Source organism: Triturus cristatus, chromosome 1_1 (assembly GCF_964204655.1).
Source record: "Triturus cristatus chromosome 1_1, aTriCri1.1, whole genome shotgun sequence".
NCBI classification, from domain to species: domain Eukaryota; kingdom Metazoa; phylum Chordata; class Amphibia; order Caudata; family Salamandridae; genus Triturus; species Triturus cristatus.
In genome coordinates, this window is record NC_140579.1 from 1303850268 (window position 1) to 1303864310 (window position 14043).

Consider the following 14043-nt stretch of genomic DNA (forward strand, 5'->3'; position numbering starts at 1 on the left):
GGACGGGGCCCGGCGGGCCCGGGGAGGCTTACCCTGCGCCTCTGGGCCTGGGTGCCCCGGCTGGGTCCAGTGGCCCCTCCTGGTCCTGGGTTCGGTGCTCCGGCCCTGGGCCCCATCCCCCAGCCTGCCAAAGGCCTGGGATGGGGTTCCGTTGTGCCTGGGGAGCCTCCCCTTGCTTGGCTGGGTTCAGGAGCTCTGGTCGGGGCCCCTGACGGCCTCCCCACCCCGGGCTCTGTCCTCGGTCCCGCCGCATGGCAGGGTGCCTGGGATGGTGTCCGACAGGCCCGGGGCGGCTTCCCCTGAGCCTCCGGGCCTAGGAGCCCCAGCTGGGCCCCGCTGGGCCCTGGGTCGGGTGCTCTGGCCCTGGACCCCGTCACCTGGCCTGCCGGCCCACCAAAGGCCCGGGATGGGGTTCTGTCGTGCCCAGGGAGCCTCCCCCTGCTTGGCTGGGTTCAGCTGCTCCCAGGGGCCCCGGGGAGGGCGGCCTCTCCACCGCGTGGCAGGGTGCCCGGCACTGGGTCCGGCGGGCCCGGGGAGGCTTCCCCTGCACCTCTGGGCCTGGGAGCCCCGGCTGGGTCCAGGGGCCCGCCAGGTCTCAGGTCGGGTGCTCTGGCCCTGGGCCCTGTTCCCCCGCCTGCCGCTCTGCCAAAGGCCTAGAACGGGATCCGTTGTGCCTGGGGAGCCTCCCCTTGCTTGGCTGGGTTCAGGAGCTCCGGCCGGGGCCCCCGAGGGCTCAGGGGAGGGCGGCCTTCCCACCCCAGGTTGTCTCCTCGGTCCTGCCGTGAGGCAGGGTGCCCGGGACAGGGTCCGGCAGGCCCGGGGAGGCTTCCCCTGCACCTCTGGGCCCGGGAGCCCCAGCTGGGTCCAGGGGCGCTGCCGGGCCCCGGGTTGGTTGCCCCGGTTCTGGGCCCTGTCCCCCGGCTTGCCACTTGGCCAAGGGCCCAGGACGGGGGTCCATCGGTCCTGTGCAAGCCTCTCCTGCTTGTCAAAGTGTCCGCGGGCCCTGGGTCGGAGGGCCCGTGGGGTCCCCCTCGCAGCCTCCATGGCTGGGGCCCCGGGCCTCCGGCCCCCCCATGCCCCAGCGCCCGCTCACTCTTTCGTTGGGGCACAGAGCTACCAGATGGCTTCCCTTTCAAGCCCAGCCATCTGGTCGCACCTTTCCCCTCGGCCATCTGGTCGCACCTATTACCTCGGCCATCTGGTCGCATGCAATGCTTTCCAATGGGGTGACCAGATGGCTGGGCTTCCCTGGAAGTCCCGATGAGGGCTCATTTGCCTTCTCGATCCCAGCGAGGGCTCCAGGAGGTCGGGCACTTTCGCGCCTTGGGTCCCCTCTGTCACCTCGTGTGCACGGATTACAAGAAACGGGGTAATTTTCCTCCGGATTACTAGGGAGAGGGTCAGTCATACCTCCTTGAGGTCTGGCGAGTCCGAAACAGGGGACGGCAGAACCCGTGCCTGCTCGCCGGAGCCCCCAGGTGGCCGGGTACGCACTTGCCTTTCAGCCCCTTCCCGATGGTCCTTTTTCTCCAAGCTTGCTCAGTCAGAGCTCCGTGAGGTCCGGCGATTCTGAGACAGGGGAAGCCAGCACCCGGGCCCGCCTGTCGGGGCCCCCAGGGGCCCAGGTCTGTGCCTGCCTCTCAGCCCCTTCCTGATGAGCCTTTCCTTCGAGCCTGCTCGTCCCAGGAGCAGGCAGGGATGAGAAGCTGCTATCACCCCGCGCAGGGCGGCCTGCCAGGGGATGCCCTGACCATACTCTGATTGATTGGGCATTCTCGTTCTGTTTAGGGATGGACTGCTTGGCCAGCCTCGGCTGTTGTTTGAAGCAAGGAGCTTCCTCCCCGCATGGACCATCTGACTCGAGGACCGGCTGCCTGGCGGGAGGCCATTCACCCTACCTAGCAGAGCGAAGGCCAAGTAGCCCCAGCAGCTCATACCCCCCAGTAGTCTGACCGGAGCGGAAGGGGTCGGGTGGCGCCAGGCCCTCGGATGATGCTGCCCAGCAGGTTCGTAGGCCCCGTGCGCCACGCTGTCACCCCTCTCTGCCCAGCACATTTCCACAGCAGCTAGGAATGACCGTTCTGAGGGGTGCCGCTGCCGCCAGGCTCCGGCACCCCTGCGTCTCGCTCAGGCTGCGCCTCGGCCCGCCTCTCCCTTCCGGGGGAGACGGATGGGCCTGTCAGTGCCCATGTGACCGCACCTCTTCACCCCTCCAGCAAGCCCTCCTGCCCAGGCGGGTGGGCTCCTTCCCCTAGGTGCGCGACGTTTGTTCGGTCGGGGAGATGGGCACGGGGCGTCCCGAACCCACACCGTCAGCAGGTGTGGCTACCTGGTTGATCCTGCCAGTAGCATATGCTTGTCTCAAAGATTAAGCCATGCACGTGTAAGTACACACAGCCGGTACAGTGAAACTGCGAATGGCTCATAAAATCAGTTATGGTTCCTTTGATCGCTCTATCTGTTACTTGGATAACTGTGGTATTTCTAGAGCTAATACATGCCGACGAGCGCTGACCTCCTGGGATGCGTGCATTTATCAGACCAATACCAATCCGGGCTCGCCCGGATGCTTTGGTAACTCTAGACAACCTCGGGCCGATCGCACATCCCCGTGACGGCGACGTTACATTTGTATGTCTGCCCTATCAACTTTCGATGGTACTTTCTGTGCCTACCATGGTGACCACGGGTAACAGGGAATCAGGGTTCGATTCCGGAGAGGGAGCCTGAGAAACGGCTTCCACATCCAAGGAAGGCAGCAGGCGTGCAAATTACCCACTCCCGACTCGGGGAGGTAGTGACAAAAAATAACAATACAGGACTCTTTCGAGGCCCTGTAATTGGAATGAGTACACTTTAAATCCTTTACTGAGGATCCATTGGAGGGCAAGTCTGGTGCCAGCAGCCGCGGTAATTCCAGCTCCAATAGCGTATATTAAAGTTGCTGCAGTTAAAAAGCTCCTAGTTGGATCTTGGGATCGTGCTGGCCCCTGCCTCTCGGCGCCCCCTTGATACTCTTGACTGAGTGTCCTGGGGATCCAAAGCATTTACTTTGATAAAATGAGAGTGTTCAAAGCAGGCCGGTCACCTGAATACTTCAGCTAGGAATAATTGAATAGGACTCCGGTTCTATTTTGTTGGTTTTTGGAACTGGGGCCATTATTAAGAGGGACTGCCGGGGGCATTCGGATTGTGCCGCTAGAGGTGAAATTCTTGGACCGGTGCAAGACGAACCAAAGCGAAAACATTTGCCAAGAATGTTTTCATTAATCAAGAACGAAAGTTGGAGGCTCGAAGACGATCAGATACCGTCGTAGTTCCCACCATAAACTATGCCGACTAGCGATCCGGCGGCGTTATTCCCATGACCAGCCGAGCAGCTTCCAGAAAACCAAAGTCTTTGGGTTCCGGGGGGAGTATGGTTGCAAAGCTGAAACTTAAAGGAATTGACGGGAGGGCACCACCAGGAGTGGAGCCTGCGGCTTAATTTGACTCAACACGGGAAACCTCACTCGGCCCGGACACGGAAAGGATTGACCGATTGATAGCTCTTTCTCGATTCTGTGGGTGGCATGGCTGTTCTTAGTTGGTGGAGCGATTTGTCTGGTTAATTCTGATAACGAACGAGACTCCTCCATGCTAACTAGTTACGCGACCCCCAGCGGTCGGCGTCCAACTTCTTAGAGGGACAAGTGGCATTCAGCCACACGAGATTGAGCAATAACAGGTCTGTGAAGCCCTTAGATGTCCGGTGCTGCACGCGCTACACTGAACGGATCAGCTGAACCCCGTTCGTGATAGGGAGTGGGGATTTCAATTATCTCCCATGAATGAGGAATTCCCAGTAAGTGCGGGTCATAAGCTCGCGTTGATTAAGTCCCTGCCCTTTGTACACACCACCCGTCACTACTACCGATTGGATGGTTTAGTGAGGTCCTCGGATCGGCCCCGTCGGGGTCGGCAACGGCACTGGCGGAGCACAGAGAACACGATCAAACTTGACTATCTAGAGGAAATAAAAGTCGTAACAAGGTTTCCATAGGTGAACCTGCGGAAGGATCATTAACGGTGGAGCAGCCCGAGTGACCGGTGCCAGCCTGAAGCCCTCGGCTGCCTCCTGCAAGCACACACCGTAGGCACAGGGTCCGACCCTGCCCTGGTGCGCCCTAGCCGGCGGAGCGGTCCATGGCCACATGGGGTGCTCGGCTAAGGAACGGGCCTTTGGCGGGCCTCTTCCCCCCGGGGAGGACCCGACTGACACACAAGGGACCGGGGGCGGCCCCTGTTCCCTGTCCCTCTCTGGAAGGGTCAGAGCGGTAGGCCCTCCCAAGTTGGAACCCAAGCTCACCTGTCATGATCCCACAGTGGGGGGAAACCGAATGGCAGTGCATCATCGGGCTCGTAACACCCCCCCCCTCGAAAGGCCCTGCAGCCGGCTGGGCTCTCTGGTGCCCACGTCCCAGCTCCACCGGGATCCGGGCGACCAAGGAGTGGCCCTTCTTGTGAGGCAGGGTAGGCCTGGAAGAGAAGGGACCGAGGGCCTGGGAGGGGACCCCGGCTCCTCTCGGTGGGAGGCTTGCGGGATGAGGAGCTGCCTGGCTCTTGCATTCCGGTGCCTCCGAACCGGGCAAGGGTGGGGTGAGCTGAAAAAAGTCAGCCTGCCGGCATGGCTCGGGGCCTCCCGGCAACGTTCGACTGACGTGCAGGTGGAGCAACCCTCCCTCGTTGCCAGGTACCCGGTTCGACATGGTCCTGTGCGGCCAGGCTGAGGGGTTTGAAGACTTGCGTGGTCCCTCCTGGTTACTCTGGGAGGGACCGGTAGCTGCGGGGCTGCCTGCTCCCGTTGCTCCTGGAGCCCCCTTCCTCACCGGCGGGTGAGTGGGGGTACTCCCGGGCCGAGCACCTGGTAAAAAAAAATTTCTCCCAACTGTGCAGTCTGACTCCCAGAGGGGAAGCCTTGAATGGTGCGCCTGGGCCGTCTCGCTGTGTGGGCGGCAGACAGATGGCGTCGCCTTCCTCCCGCCTCTCCTGCGCCCGCAGGTGGGCGTACGTTTTCAAAAAGTTGCCTGTGACTCTTGGCAGTGGAATACTCAGCTTGCACGTTGATGAAGAACGCAGCTAGCTGCGAGAATTAGTGTGAATTGCAGGACACATTGATCATCGACACTTCGAACGCACCTTGTGGCCCCGGGTTCCTCCCAGGGCTACGCCTGTCTGAGGGTCGCTCGATCGTCAATCGCCCCGGGGATTCCCCGGGACGCGGCTGGGGCCGTCGCAGGTTTAGCTCCACTACCCTTCGTCCCCCCACAAGATCAGACCCCCCGATCGCCCGTGACAGGGTCCCTCACCAGATCCTGCCGCGGAGGTACGCCGCCGGCGCGCCTAGTCCCAAGAAGGGGTCTGGCGACCGGTCCACTCCTGGCCTGTCCCAGGCGCCTGGCTGCGTGCCGCACATGGCTGTCTGCGGTATCCCACCGGCTGCCAGCGCGCATGCGCCTTGGGCGCCCACCTCTGCGGCCGTCTTCCCGGTGAGGCCGAAACCCCTCCAGATCCAGTCTGGGGAAAGAGGCGGCGGGGTGCCGGGACGCCAGGCCCCTGCTCCGGCAGGGGACTGGCCTCCCCCTGTTGCTCCCCCCAAAGCTTTGGCGTTTTCTTCCGACTACGAACTCAGATCAGACGTGGCAACCCGCTGAATTTAAGCATATTACTAAGCGAAGGAAAATAAACTAACCAGGATTCCCCCAGTAACGGTGAGTGAAGAGGGAAGAGCCCAGCACCGAATCCCCGCCCGGCGGCAGGCACAGGCAATGTGACGTACAGAAGACCGACTCCCTGGCATCTCTCAGGGGGCCCAAGTCCTTCTGATCGAGGCTCACCCCGCGGACGGTGATAGGCCAGTAGCGGCCCCTGGCGCGCCGGGATCGGGTCTTCTCGGAGTCGGGTTGCTTGGGAATGCAGCCCAAAGCGGGTGGTAAACTCCATCTAAGGCTAAATACAGGCGCGAGACTGATAGCCAACAAGTACCGTAAGGGAAAGTTGAAAAGAACTTTGAAGAGAGTTCAAGAGGGCGTGAAACCGTCGAAAGGTAAACGGGTGGGGTCCGTGCAGTCTGCCCGGAGGATTCAACACGGCGGAAAGGTCAGTGGCCCGGGAGTTCCGGATACCTCCGCGGGACCGGCGCCCGGGCCCCACCCCGGCCCCCACCGGGTGCATTTTGTCCGTGGCGGTGCACCGCGACCAGCTCCGAGCCGGCTGGGAAGGCTTTGGGGTGGCAGGTGGCCCTCTGCACCGGCGGAGGGTGCTACAGTCCCCCTGGCAGCAGCTTCGCCGCGTCCGCTGGGCCGAGGGAGATTCAACCAACTCCGCGTCCTCCCCCGGGCACCTGTTCCCGGCCACCCCTCGGGCGGTTGAAGGGGGGACGTGGCCCCCTGCTCCCAGCACGACTGTCAACTGTGGCGGACAGTTCTCAGTGTGCCCCGACCGCGTCGCGATGCTGGGCGGGGAGACCCACGCTGGGCACCAGGGGTCTGCGGCGATGTCGGTTACCCACCCGACCCGACTTCAAACACGGACCAAGGATTCTAACATGTGCGCGAGTCGGCAGACAGAGCAAAACCCTGTGGTGCAATGAAGGTGAGGGCTGGCGCGTGCCGGCTAAGGTGGGATCCCGCTACCCTTCCAGCGGCGGGCGCACCACTGGCCCGTCTCGCCCGCTCCGTCAGGGAGGTGGAGCATGAGCGTGCGTGATAGGACCCGTAAGATGGTGAACTATGCCTGGGTAGGGCGAAGCCAGAGGAAACTCTGGTGGAGGTCTGTAGCGGTCCTGACGTGCAAATTGGTTGTCCGACCATGGTATAGGGGCGAAAGACTAATCGAACCATCTAGTAGCTGGTTCCCTCCGAAGTTTCCCTCAGGATAGCTGGCGCTCGGAGCCCCCAGTTTTATCTGGTAAAGCGAATGATTAGAGGTCTTGGGGCCGAAACGATCTCAACATATTCTCAAACTTTAAATGGGTAAGAAGCCCGGCTCGCTGGCGTGGAGCCGGGCATGGAATGCGAGTGCCTAGTGGGCCACTTTTGGTAAGCAGAACTGGTGCTGCGGGATGAACCGAACGCCGGGTTAAGGTTCCCGATGCCGAAACTTATCAGACCCCAGAAAAGGTGTTGCTTGATATAGACAGCAGAACGGTGGCCGTGGAAGTCGGAATCCGCTAAGGAGTGTGTAACAACCCACCTGCTGAATCAATTAGCCCTGAAAATGGATGGCACTGGAGCGTCGGGCCCATACCCGGCCGTCACTGGCGCTGAGAGCCGCGGGGGCTAAGTCGCAACGAGTAGGAGGGCCGCTGCGGTGCGCACGGAAGCCCGGGGGGAGGGCCCGGGTGGAGCCACCGCAGGTGCAGATCTTGGTGGTAGTAGCAAATATTCAAATAAGAACTTTGAAGGACGAAGTGGCGAAGGGTTCCATGTGAACAGCAGTTGAACATGGGTCAGTCGGTCCTAAGAGATGGGCGAGTGCTGTTTGGACGGAACGGGCGATGGCCTCCATTGCCCTCGGCCGATCGAAAGGGAGTCGGGTTCAGATCCCCGAACCTGGAGCGGCAGAGACGGGCGCCCTTGCGGCGTCCAGTGCGGTAACGCAAACGATCCCGGAGAAGCCGGCGAGAGCCCTGGGGAGAGTTCTCTTTTCTTTGTGAAGGGTAGGGCGCCCTGGAATGGGTTCACCCCGAGAGAGGGGCCCGAGTCTTGGAAAGCGTCGCTGTTCCGGCGGCGTCCGGTGAGCTCTCACTGGTCCTTGAAGATCCGGGGGAGATGGTGTAAATCTCGCGCTGGGCCGTACCCATATCCGCAGCAGGTCTCCAAGGTGAAGAGCCGCTGGCATGTTGGAACAATGTAGGTTAGGGAAGTCGGCAAGTCAGATAAGTAACTTCGGGATAAGGATTGGCTCTAAGGGCTGGGTCGGTAGGGCTGGGGAGCGAAGCGGGGCTGGGCACACGCCACGGCTGGATGAGGTGCATCCCTCCGGGGCGGCGGCGACTCTGGACGTGAGCCGGGCCTTTCCTGTGGATCGCCCCAGCTGCGGTGGTCGCCTCTCCCCGTGCCCCCTCTCCGGGGGCGTGGGGCCGGCGTTCTGCCTCAGCCGGCACCTAGCAGCTGACTTAGAACTGGTGCGGACCAGGGGAATCTGACTGCTTAATTAAAACAAAGCATCGCGAAGGCCCGAGGCGGGTGTTGACGCGATGTGATTTCTTCCCAGTGCTCTGAATGTCAAAGTGAAGAAATTCAATGAAGCGCGGGTAAACGGCGGGAGTAACTATGACTCTCTTAACCTATTCTCAGTTGTAGTGGCCTTTACCTCCCAGTGGTCCCGCCGGTAACTGCCTCTATGGTACTAGACTCTGCGTAGAGAAGTATATAGAGACAGGCTAAACAAGGTTCTATCATGGCAGCGAGCGTGATAGTGAGAAGTGGCGAAGCAAACAAACACATTTCCAGATGGGGTAGTGTGAGAAGTTGGCCTGATATATAGTGCTCACTATTCTAGTGATCACTGTGTATCATACCAAACGACCCTTATTGATGATTGGTTGTAAGTCAACCTTATAGACCAGCTATCCTAGTAGCATGGACAAGAGCAGTCTTTAAGCTAAACTCTAGAGGGCGTGTTAAGCCAGCTGTTTTACCATCTCATTTACCCCTTGAACACCAAGTGAAAGGACACCACACAAGTTGTTATGAAAATAAAGGATATTTATTTATAACAAGACTACCCTGGCTCTTTATGAGGCAGGGAGCTAAGCACAATACAAAACTCTTAAGGAAATACTTCAAGTTGCACAATTTACACAAATGCCCGAGGGGCACGAAAAACCATATACACTAAAAGTGGAATGCGAAATGCTAGCAGGTGAGTAACCAGATCCAGAGGCTTCAGGATCGCTAGGACTACACTACTGAACTCTAAGGTTAGGAGCAGGAGGCCTAGGGAGATCGGGTGCAGAGTGTGCACTCTCACGCGGGATGCGGGAAGAAGTCTATGGATGCTAGCGTTTCTAAAGTTACTGTTTTCGGACGAATCCGACCAGCTAGACTGAAAACGAAAAAGGATCTGGACACTTCGATAGTGAACCTACGTTGGAGCACCGAAATGCTCGGGTTACCTAGCCCAGGGGCTGCGGCTGCATAGGGTTCAAAAGACGTCGGGAATCCTCGTTGAAGTCTCTGGAGCCTGAAAGAAGTAGTTGCTGGCAGGTGACCAGTGAAGATATTCGGAGGGATCCAAGCCTGGATCGATGCTGGAGATGACCTGAAAGCAGAGGGGACTCCGTTCTTAATCACTAGCCAGTGATTGTGTGGGCACCGGGATGGCACCGGAGGAAGTCACCTCGGCCAGGTGAGTGGGCAACGCTGGACTCTGCTGTCCCTCGGACCAGGAGGCGTTGTCGGCGACCAGGCTGGCGGGGCGAGCTGTCCCACGAAGGTGTCTGCTGTCGGCGATGCTGGGTCCAGGATTGGAGCAACAAGCCTTGGCAAAGGCAAGCCCACGCGGTGGAGTCAAGATGGCGTCTGGAGTGGACCAGGAGGGTCCGGGGTGCTCCTCTGTTGGAGGGGAGCAAGGGCCAGTCTGAAGCAACCAGACCAGCGGGGAAAACGTCGTGGTGCGTCGTAAGGAGGGCCACTAGCCAACGGCAAGTGACCGGACAACGCGGTGAGCAGCAAAGAGCAGAAGGGCCCCCACGGAGTTCTCGTGGATGCTGGGGGGGGGGGGGGCTGGACTTCGGTGCTGGGGCTGCTCAGGGTTAGGGCTTCTCAAACCCCAAAAAGCACTCACTCGAGGATCCCTCGGCGGTCGTGCTGGATAAGCGTCGTGCAGTTTCAGAAGATGGCCGGTCCCGCAGGTCTCGTCACACCCACGAATCTCAGCTGGGCTGATGATGCAGGTAGAGGTCAGAGGTGGCAGGGAATCCGGGTCTCGTCGAGCTTGGTCAGTCTTGATCCGAAGGACAGACGTACAGCAAACCGCAAGCGCTTAGGTGGTGCCTGCTGGTGCAGGGTGGCTACTCCTTAGCCACAAGGGAGAGTCTTCAGAATAGTCAAGAGTTCCTTTCGTGGAAAGTAGTTCAAGATTTAGAATGATCTAATTTGGGAAGGGGGCCCGCTCCTACCTTTATTCTAAGAAAAGGGGCTGACCTGTGACTAGGTCCTGCCTATGGGTGGGACCAGGAGGGGGGTGGTTACACCCCTCTCCTTTGTCCGGTCTCTTCCCAGCTCAGGGGCTGGGGTGCCCCTGGAACTGGTTTGAGCCGGCCTATGCACAGTGGGCACCGGGGTGCCACTTGCAGTCACCTTCCTCTCAGCCCTGCCTACCTGGGATACACAAAATCCTGTCTGGGATGGTGCTAGCACCGCCCCTGACAGGAAACCTTTTGTCCAAGCTCTCCTTGCTGGAAGGACTCCCAGCAGCAGGAGGTCAGACTTATGTCTGTGGTGGCGGCATCCATTTTGTGATGCTGAGGCTCGAGTTAATTTTAACCGGGGTTCACAGTTACATACATGTCGTGTCCCTCTAGAAGGGTGGAATGCTAACCCCGTCGCCAGAATTGGCGAGGGGTTAGTATTCCAATTCGTATGACACCTTACTCGACATGTTTTGATAATGCGATACCAAAGTTAGCAAATAACCGCGAGGATTATAGTGCACTTAAGAGTATATGGTACGCGTTATCCTGGAACAGCTATTAGGACTTGGTTCCGCAAGCTGCAGACGGGCTCAGCTCATGCCAGAGCACCATCTCACATAATTCCAAGCACTCTGCCTTCAGGATTGATAAGGCCTGCCAGAGGAGTGACTGATAGGAATACATGTGTCCATTTTAGGGTTAGATATAGGGATACTATATCTAAAGCAAAGGGTGATTAAACCACCTTGCCCCAGCCGTCGTGCAGCCAGTTGTGTCAGATTTGGGTGGCATAATACATGCTGCAGCCCCTGGTAGGCCCTGGGTACACCTATGCCCTGGATACCTAAGGTATGCTGATACAGGGGCTGATAAGGTGGCCCAGTTCCAATTAGTAAATGCACCTAAGGTACATGTGTGTCAATTTAGAGAGAGAACAGGTAGGCTGTGGGTCTGATTAGCAGGCCCACAGCCAGGGAAAGTCGTAAACCAATGAAGCAAAAAGCAAAAAATCTGGGGTGATCATAGGATTGCAGACCCTACTCTCCTACAGGTAGTTCCTGGAGAATAAAAACCCCGTTAAGATGGCGTAAGGAGGTGCTGTCTTTTCAAGAAATCATTAACCTCCTCACCAAATTTGACAAACCAGCACTAGCTTCAAACAATACAACAAACAACAACGATCCAGGTCACGTTATAGGCCTTAGTTTACCCTCCGAAGCAGAAGAAGACACAACAGTAGACCTCAGCGAAACCATTGAATTTGTGGCCTCTTCAGCCAAGAATAACATTGATACAGCCAATTTTGCAAACCTACCGGATGTATACGAAATCAGCAAAGAACTGATAACAAAGAAAAGTGACTACTCCAAAAAAGTCACATATTGGAAATACCCAAACGAAAAGTATAAATGTGACTTGTGTGGAGACATATTGGGAACTTTCAAAGAATTGAGAAAACATGTCTCCAACAAGCATAAAGGCTTCTATCTCAAAATGTATTGTTCAAAATGTGACAAAGAAGCCAAATCCCACAATATTGCATGCCACTATGCAAAATGTAAAGGAAGACCTCAAAAAGGAGAGTTGCCATTCCTGTGCAGCTACTGTGACCTCAGATTTGGAACAAAGATTGGAGTTTCACAACATGCTCGACACGCGCATCCAAGAGCGCAAAATAAGGCTAGACTAGCAGCTCTAGCAAGCAGCAAACCATCAAAACTATGGTCACAGGAGGAAATACTGCTATTAGCAGAATTGAAAAAGTATACGAGAACAAAAGAAACATTAATGCACTGATGGTTCCGCATTTTCACAATAAAAATAGTAAACAAATTGCAGAAAAAAGAAGAGATAGAAGAGATAAGAGCAAAAAATCGACAAAGGATGTACTGCAAGCATCCAATATCTCTGAGAATGACTCCTGCGATGAACCAGAGATTGCAGTAGAAGTAACAACAGAAAGGCGCAGAGACTTTATCAATCGGAAACGAGCGTCAAAAATAAAAAACTTTGATGAACTGAATGATAGAATCACAGAAATCGAGAAGTACACAAAAAACATCCAGCATCACAATGCTGCTATGGATCTGATGGATGAGATAGTGACTTATATATCAGAAAACACCAATGATATAAGTCCTGTACCATCAAATCGTACCGAACCAACGAGCGAACCCGATAATGAACCTATGAACTCTGCTCAAGATGAGCAACAGACTGCCTCTGTACAAAACAAGATACCAAAGAAAAATAAGAAAAATGGAAGGCTCAATCAGACACACAAGAAAAACTATGCAAAAGCAAAGGGCAGTTACAAAGAATACCAGACAATGTTCCAAAAAGACAAAAAGAAAATTGCCAGGATAATCACTGATGGGGCAGAAGATGCCACCTGTCAAATCAGTGCTGATGAAATCTTCCAATACTATAAAGGCATAATTGAAAAAGAAAACAAGAAAAATCCCAAATTCATCCCAATTGACCGGATACCAGATGAATGGGAAATTGGAAGTCTATGTAAAGAAATTACACTGCTCGAAGTAACTAAAGCCTTTGATGAATCAGATTTAAAGAAAGCAGTGGGGCCTGATAAGATTGGTCTGAATGACTTAAATAAAGAGCATAGCAGGCAACCAAGACTACTACCCAGAATCTTATTGTCTTGGCTATTGATGAGAAGGAGTACCAGACAGTATTAAAAAGAACCGGTCAATACTAATACCCAAGAATGTACCGATTAGCAAACTCAAAAAGATAAGTAATTGGCGTCCAATTACCATCGGTACGGCATTCATGAAGTTGTTCACAAAAATATCAACTAAAAGACACATTTTTCGTTGAAATAAATACGAGACAAAAAGGCTTCATGAAGGTGAGAGGTTGTCTCGAAAATCTGACTCTTCTGCAAAACATTATAAAAGGGGCATGAAAGAACAGAAGCTCGTTGGCAGTGGTGTTCGTAGATATCTCAAAAGCTTTTGACTCTGTCAGCCATGGTCATATTCTACAGAGTCTTGCAAGACACAGAGTTCCATCATGCATCAGAGACATAATAAAAGGCTTATACACTGACTCAACAACATTTTTCAAGGGAAAAAACAATGAAGCAACTCCAGAAACAACAATGAAGTCAGGAGTTAAGCAAGGTGACTCTTTATCCCCACTGCTGTTTAATATTGCCATGGATCCTCCGATCTGTGATCTTCAGAAAGAAGGCAAGGGCTTCACATTCGGCTCCAATGATCTCATCAAGCAAATCACTGCTCTGGCCTTTGCCGATGACATCGCAGTACTCAGCAACACCTGGGAAGGAATGAGTACAAATCTGAAAATCATTGAAAAATTCAGTAAAACAACAGGATTAAAACTTAATGTGAAAAAAACACATGGATTTTATATAAGTCACCATAAAGATAAGATCCTGGTAAACAACTGTAAACCATAGCAATTTGAAAAACAAAACATTGAAAACATACACCCAGGAGAAAGTGAGAGATACCTCGGACTGAACTTTGATCCACACACCGGCCATTCAAGCAACAACAAAATTAATGAAGTTCTTGTTGACTGGGCTCAAAAACTCAACAATCTACCACTTAAGCCCACACAGAAAATATAAATATTCTGTCAATACTTGATCCCTAAACTGTCATTTAAACTGGAAATGGCAGGAACAGAAGCGAAAACTTTAAACATTCTGGATCAAACAATTAGAAAGTATGTCAATTATTTTCTACACCTACCAGCATACACATGTGATGGTCTCCTATATTCAAAAAGATCCTTTGGGGGCCTCAGTATTCCAAAGTTATGTACGACAATTGGTCTGAACAAAATTAATAACTTATTGTACCTCAGGGAAG

The 14043-nt window shown here is 55.1% G+C and overlaps 1 non-coding gene and 2 pseudogenes across 1 annotated transcript; all 3 read left to right on the forward strand.

Moving 5' to 3' along the window:
- Nucleotides 1–2326: 2326 nt before the first annotated feature.
- Nucleotides 2327–4065, forward strand: LOC146872003 (18S ribosomal RNA; annotated as a pseudogene).
- A 1005-nt stretch (nucleotides 4066–5070) lies between these two features.
- LOC146872004 (5.8S ribosomal RNA) lies at nucleotides 5071–5224 on the forward strand. Its single transcript, XR_014959935.1, has one exon. It is a non-coding gene; the product is annotated as a 5.8S ribosomal RNA (ribosomal RNA).
- A 438-nt stretch (nucleotides 5225–5662) lies between these two features.
- LOC146872005 (28S ribosomal RNA) overlaps nucleotides 5663–14043 on the forward strand; it is a 10945-nt pseudogene continuing 2564 nt past the window's right edge.